The following is a 7,420-nucleotide window of genomic DNA, read 5'->3' on the forward strand; positions in this document are numbered from 1 at the left end:
TACTGGACGACTGAACTGGATAAACGGGTAAACTGGCACTGGGTATCAAGTACCTCAGGCCGTCACACCATCGGTCACATATGTATCTCCCGGTGTGCATCAGAACAGCTAACAAGCTGTAAATAATATTAGGCACGAGGCCAAGTCTCAACACAATATCAAAATGGCTAAAAGCCATAAAATCACAGAATGGCATAATGCCATGTGCAGTACTGCTAACTGAACCCTATTGGCATGCCAAACTATCCAAACCAATCTTGTTAGGTATACTAGGGCATTTGATACTTTAAAATTCTTCAATTTGTGAATTTCAAGTTTTGGTGTCACTATTTACTTCATTAGTCAACAAAAATGTTGACTTTTGGACAGAAAATAGGTGCATTGGTTTTAACACTCCCAATGTACCACATTTTGCATTTAAAACTTGTTGGAATTAATCACCAAATCCATTTCCAAGCTTAGCACTAAAGGGGCAGAATTTTTAGTTTTTGTACCAGAAGTTTACTGTTCTGTTAGGGACTGTTACATTGGAAATTTGAGGAAATGGTAAACATGAAAGTTGTTCCTTATTTTGTCTAGTTGAATTTCTTTTTTTGAATCACTCCATTTGGAGTTTTGTAGCTCTAGATATGGCCCAAAAACCACAGCTGGCCGGATTTCCAATATGCAGAATTTACCAAATCTACAGTACAATAAACAGTGACTTCCACTGCCTTGTTGAATAGGTTCTGGTCATAATTTGGGGTAGGTTTCTTCATGAAAGTTGTTTTTCTATATCTCTTCTTGTTGCTGTAAAAATTTCAGGTCAAATGGACCATTCTACAGTGAGTTATGGCCAAATGAACAGTTACTGTTCATTTGGTCATTCTGCAGAATTTGCTTGCAGGGTATCCGGATTGGGGCCAACTTTTGGTCCACTTGCTTTGGTCTTTTGGGCATGATTTCTCCAGCAAAATTGTGCCATTATAAGTCTAGTTTCATGTCCAATTGTCCAAACACCAATTGAACCTACACAGCCAAAGATATGGCAGTCCAAACAGGCTGGATTCACAGCCTCCTTGCTGCTGTCCCTAGGCAGCCTACCATTTCACTTTGCCATGCTATATTTCAGTCCAAAATATGGTCAACTTACCTCAAACTGTCACTAATTGACCATTAGAATGTTCTTTAACAATTTCATAAGCCAAGTCAAATTTTCACTCCCAAACCCTAGCTCAAATTCAAGGTTCACCCATGTTACCTTATTTAACTAACCAATTCATTATCCTTATATTTACATACTTTAAATATGATCTCTAGTTCACTCCAAGTCCATCAAGACACTCAATCTTGTTCCTTCCTTAGGGCTGCCGAAATTCATGGTAAACATACACATAGATTGTATTCATTTGGCTTACAAATTCTTACTCCTTTTTAAGTCTCTAACATGGAAATAAAGAGTTTTAGGTATATATGTGCACTAACCTCTTGTAGGGCAGAATTTTCCAAGCTTAAACTTCACTTCCTTCCCTTTTCTTGGCTGCCAAAAGGTTATGCAAGGTGCAAGGATAAATTTTAGTGAAAGTGACTTAGGGTTTTGAGGTGAGGTTTGAGAGATTTTTAAGCTTGAATGAAGAAGAAAAAATGGAGGGTTTCTTGGCTATGGTGCGGCTGGGATTTGGGAAGAAGATGGCTGTTTACTTTTTGTTTTCTTTGGTCTTTATTTATCTCTTTTATTAGTTAGTTAAATGGTTGTTTAAATGCAATTGGTGAGAACTTTTAATTGACATCATAATGATGTCATAATTTGCTTTTTATGGATTTTTCTTTTCTTTTCTTTTCTACTAGCTTTACATTAATTTTTCATCACCCTTAATTCATATTTTATGTCATAATAATTATTTACTCAACTAGACAAGTCGGCCAAAAATCGTCTCTGAAGGCGAAATGACCAAAATGCCCTCCGTTTGGCTTAACGAGTCAGAATTGTCTGTACCGATTGAAAAATTTTTCTAAATATTTTCTTGGCATTCTAATGCCATAGGAACCTCAATGGCCCTTCTCTGGACTCCCAAAAATTATTTTATAATTTTTGCCCCGGGTCTAGGGCTCCTAGTTGTGAGAATCGCAACTTCCCTCTGGGTTATCCATCGCTTGGGCACCGGCTCATTTAACTTGGTTGTATTTTATTTCTAAAATTTTTCCTAAATTTTTCTTATTAATATTTGAGTTAATTATGGTTCCTCACTTTAGTTTAAATATTTTTCCGGACGTTCTAGCTGTCCGGACCGACACTGGTCACCGGAACAGTAGAATGTACGGAGTTGCTTCCGGGAGGGTGTTACAAGCCCAGCAGACCTACGACTGGGTGAGACATCAGATCTACACAGGAGTCCAGAGTCATCTGCACTACACTACAAACATGGTAGGACTTAGGGTCTTGTGTAATGATTATCAGTTGTATTTTGACATTATGTTATATAATACGTATAGATATCATAAAACTTTAAAGTTTGTAATAATTTGTATATATTAAACTCCTATGGATAGTGTTTTGATGAATGTAAAATATGATGAATTGTATTTTGAAATTATGAAATTGTGAGATTGAAAAATTAGTTGGATGGTTGAGATTATCATATTGAACTATTTTTAATAGGTTTAGAAGGACATTTTGTCTGAAATACAGATGGCACATGGCGGATTTTTATTACCATTTTTGAAACACTGATTTTATTAAAGTATGAAAATAGTATCAGCATGATATGAATATTACGTAAAAGACTTTTTAAAATAAAATTGAGTTCAGGAAATGAGTTGATTACAGACTAGGTGCTCCGGCACGCCATGTAGCACGCCTTGGTCGGCTATACTATAGATGGGCGAGGGGTGTTACATTTAGTGGTATCAGAGCACGGTCTAGGCGTTTCTGGACCTAGATAGTTTGCATATCATGCATTGCATTGTAAGTGTTAAGATGACTCTAATGCAGATCTTTTGATTTGTTATTTTGATTAGAATATGGACTCCACATTGCAAAGAGTGGTCGATGAGGAGGTGAAAAGTCATGCTTCATCTATGACTGAGCCAGGAGATAGGAGGGAACCTGCTCCTCCAGTACCAGATGCACCAGCCACATTTCAGCAAATGGCTGAGTTCTTTAGACAGATGGTAGGAGTTATGCCACCACCACCACCTCCACATCAAAAATCTCATATGGAGAAACTCAGGAAGTTCAGAGTAGTGGATTTTCTGGGCAAAAGGGAAGATGATTCTGTCACAGCTGAAAACTGGTTGGACAGAACTGGAAGAGTCTTGAAACAACTTCATTGTACTCCAGAGTAGAATTTGGAAGCTGCTGTATCATTACTGTAAGATGATGCATACCAATGGTAGGATACAGTAACTAGTGAGGTGCCACCAGAACAAATAACTTGGGATTTCTTTCTCAATGCGTTCAGAAAGAAGTATGTGGGTAGTGTATACTTGGAAGAGAAAAGAAGGGAGTTTATTACCTTACACTAGAGACAGCTGACAGTGGCTAAATATGAAAGAGAATTTGTTAGATTGAGCCGCTTTAGGCGGAAAATAGTCCCAAATGAGGCCTAGAGATGCAAGAGATTTGAGGAAGGGCTCAATGATACCATTAAAGTAATGATTATAGCCTCGGGGATTACAGAGTTTGCCAAGTTAGTGGAAGCCGCACTGAAGGTTGAAAAAGTTAGAATGAATGAGCATAACAGAAGGGATAGACAGCAGAAAAGAGGTCAGGGTCAGACCAGTACATCTTCTGCCCCTAGTAAGAAATTCAGAGGTTCGCCTACTCAAAGTTTCTGTATAGCACCAAGTCAGGGTCAATCACAGAGGCCCAAATCTCAGATTGCACCAAGAAGAGGTTAGTCTATACCTTCAGTGGCTAGCTCTCCAGGGACAGGGTTCAGGGGACCAGCCCCAACAGTATCTGTTGCTTGCCTACATTGCCGAAAATGGCATAAGGGTGAATGTTGGAGGATGATAGGTGCTTATTTATGGTGTGGGTCTACATACCACCTAATCTGAGATTGTCCACACAGAACTGCTACATCTACTCCGATACCCCTCCAGCTCCAAGGGGTAGAAAGCCGGGTAAGGTTGAGGCAGCTGGTACTTCACAGAAACCTGTTTCAGAGTCTGTAGAGAGAGCAGAAGGTAGATGTAACACCCCTATGTTCAGTAGTGCGTTCTACTGTTCCGGTGGCCAGTGTTGTCCTAATAGCTAGGATGCCTAGAACTACACTTCAATATGAGTGAGGAGACATAAAATAATGAAATACAAGAAAAGAAAATACAAGAAAAACAAAGGAAAAATAATAGTAAAGAAATGCAATCAAGTTAAGCGAGCCGAGAACCCTAGCGATGGGTGACTGCACCTGGAAGTCACGGCGTGGACCGTTGACTAGTCCTGGACCGCGGGGAACCCTGGAAAATATTTTTAGGACTTAAAGAGACACCAATTGAAGTATAAATTCCATTAGAAATATCAAAGAAAAATTAATTAATTAGTACAAAGAAAAGTGAGAAATCGAAAAACGGACAAAACCCGGTGTTACCGAAAAATTGGGAATGCAACCCGAACAGGGGCATTGTGGTCATTTGACACCTCGAGTTGTCTTTTGACCTAAATGTCCATTAAAAATAAATAATATTACACTTGGAAAATATAATGAAAAATTAAAATTGTGGTACATAATATAAATGTTGAAAGAAATGGGAAATAACTTGAATAATCAAACTTTAACATATAATATTAATTAAATAAACTTTAGTGGAGAGTTAGTGGGAGCCATTTACACCTAAGTGGACAGCCACTTCATGCAGCACCTTCATCTTCCTCATTCAACTCACCATTGCTGAATTCAAGAACTCCAAAACCCTCCCATGGCCTCCCAAATGCATGGCTCATTATACCCATTTTCAAGCTAGATTTTGTTTACTTGTCTTCATTAATTTTGATCCTCACACTATGGGCAATAGATAGGCAGCAAGAAAGGAAAGTTTTTGTGGAGTTTTGAAGAATTTCCAAAGTGGTAAATTTGTGTTTTTTATTTTTGTTTAATTAAAGTTTGTAAGGATGTTATGGGTGTTTGATTTATGAAGAAATTTTTGAGGTTTGATGTTGAATGGAGAAGTGTACTTTTGGCAGCCATGGAAACACTTTGAAGGCAGTTTATTTTTGGTTGTAAATGGTGAATTAAATGATTGATTAAATGTATATTGTGTAGGGAATTGTTTGGGTGATGTATACTTAGTATATGTAAATGTGAATTGAAATTTGAAGCTTGGAAATTAATGGAATGTAAAGGTACCATTACGGCAGTTTGTTGACTCTTGAAGAATGCTGAAATTCATGCTTGGTTTATGGTATATTAATGTTGACTTGTGTTAGATGTTATGGCAGTTTGAGTGTATATATGATGGTGTGAGGTTGGACATGTAAAAGTGTTATGGTTTGGTGATTGAATTATTGTAAATTTGGTTTGAAAAATTCTGCACTTTATGGTGTATGTTGAATGTAATTGTAAGCTGCCAAAATGACCTATAATATGTTGTGAACTATGTTTAGGTTATGGTACAAACCAGAATTGGCTTGAATGTTGAGTTTGGTAAGTGTTAAAAGTGGTCTTCGATGTGTATGAAGGAAATGTATAATAAGGCAGTTTGGGTTTTGGGCTTAGAACCTTAAGTGTGTGGCTCCAATTGGTATGAAACCAATTGGAGGTGAGACTAGACACAAAATGTGCCAACTTTCATGAAGGTAGCATACCAAAATTCTGCTTGCAAGGTAGCTTGAAAAATAACCAAATCCGGATTAAGTGCAAATAAGGCCTGAAAATTGACCATTTGGGCAGCAGTTAGTGTTTAGGCCATAACTCACTCTAAACAGGTCCAATTGACCTGAAATTTTGACCATGAATAGTTAAGACCCATATATACAAGTCTTATTAAGACAACAAAACCCAGAAATGACCATAAGCAAGTCAAAAAGCTTGCACAAGTTCGGGTCCAAAAACTGGCCGAACCAAAATTGACCTAAAGTGACCAATTTTGGTGCAATTTGACCAGCAATAGTAAAATGACCATAACTTGGTCTACATAACTCGGAACGACCTGAAATTTTGTCCTGTGTGCAATAAGACATACATCTACAAGTTTGTAGTTTTGATCGAAACCCAAAAACTGAGGGAACTAGGTCGTCCGGCTAGGTCAAACTAATATCCCGAAATCTAGCAAATTGCAAGAAAATGCAGTATACACAGAAATGAACTTGGTAACATGTACCAACCCTAAAAGACTATCAAATGTGATATATTAGTAATATTAAAACCTAACTTACCTAGAATGCATCGAGGGTCGACATATTAGGTTGACTAAGCAAATATTAGAACTCAATGAATTAATTATCAAGCATTATCGTTAGAGACAGTTTAAATAAGTACTGAAACACTTCAAATTGTGTTTCTCAGTTAGCAAAGACTCAGGGAAGGGGAAGGAAACACTGAGTCAGAGCCAAGAGACAGTTATCAGAGATTTGTGCACAACTAGTTTTTAACTAATTTTGTTTTGAATATTTCATATGATTAAATGACATATTTTTCTTATGTGTTATGTTTAACAAGCATTGGATTTAATTCAATGATTATTGAAATTGTTATAGTATGTATGAATTTAGCTTTGTGAAATGGTATTTCCACAAGTATTAAGCATTGTTATGGATTGAATAAATTATGTTTTGGAAAATTGTGATAGAACATGTTTTGAATTGTGATGGTAATTTTCATGGAAAATGCAAATTTATGATTTGAATTGTGATGAGCATAAAAATTATTGGATATTGGAATTGAATTTGAATCGAATTATATTGTGATTTATGCTGACTAAAGGGATTGTGATATTGTTTTATATCTCACTATAGATGCTTGGCTAGGTTATTACCCATCTCTCTCATTTGTTGAGAAGACAATGGAGTTAGTTGTGTTTTGATTACCATGGTACGTGCACAGGCTTAGATTTTGCTCTGATTTGAGGTTAGATCTAAGTTTTTTTTATCGTTATGGCCCTTGCGAAGATTCATTATTGTGATGGTACTGTGCACGATGATTCGACCTCCCCGACCATAGGGAGTTAGAATCACATCGAATATGGCCCTTTCGGATTAGTCTTGCATAGTTAGTGAGATAAGAATAATTTTTGAGATACAACATAGTTTTTGAGATACAGAATGTTTTTGAATGGTAAAGAATTGTGATTTCAATTATGATTTATGTATAATTGATTTTGTTGGAATTACCTAAATGGTTAGTTATGATTTGATAAATTGAATTTCGTGATCAAAGTAATTTTATACAAATGATTCACATTATTGGCAATGAATATTTTGAGTTTTAGAATTTGATGAGTATTC

The sequence above is a fragment of the Hevea brasiliensis genome, chromosome 4, assembly GCF_030052815.1.
Source record: "Hevea brasiliensis isolate MT/VB/25A 57/8 chromosome 4, ASM3005281v1, whole genome shotgun sequence".
NCBI classification, from domain to species: Eukaryota; Viridiplantae; Streptophyta; class Magnoliopsida; order Malpighiales; family Euphorbiaceae; genus Hevea; species Hevea brasiliensis.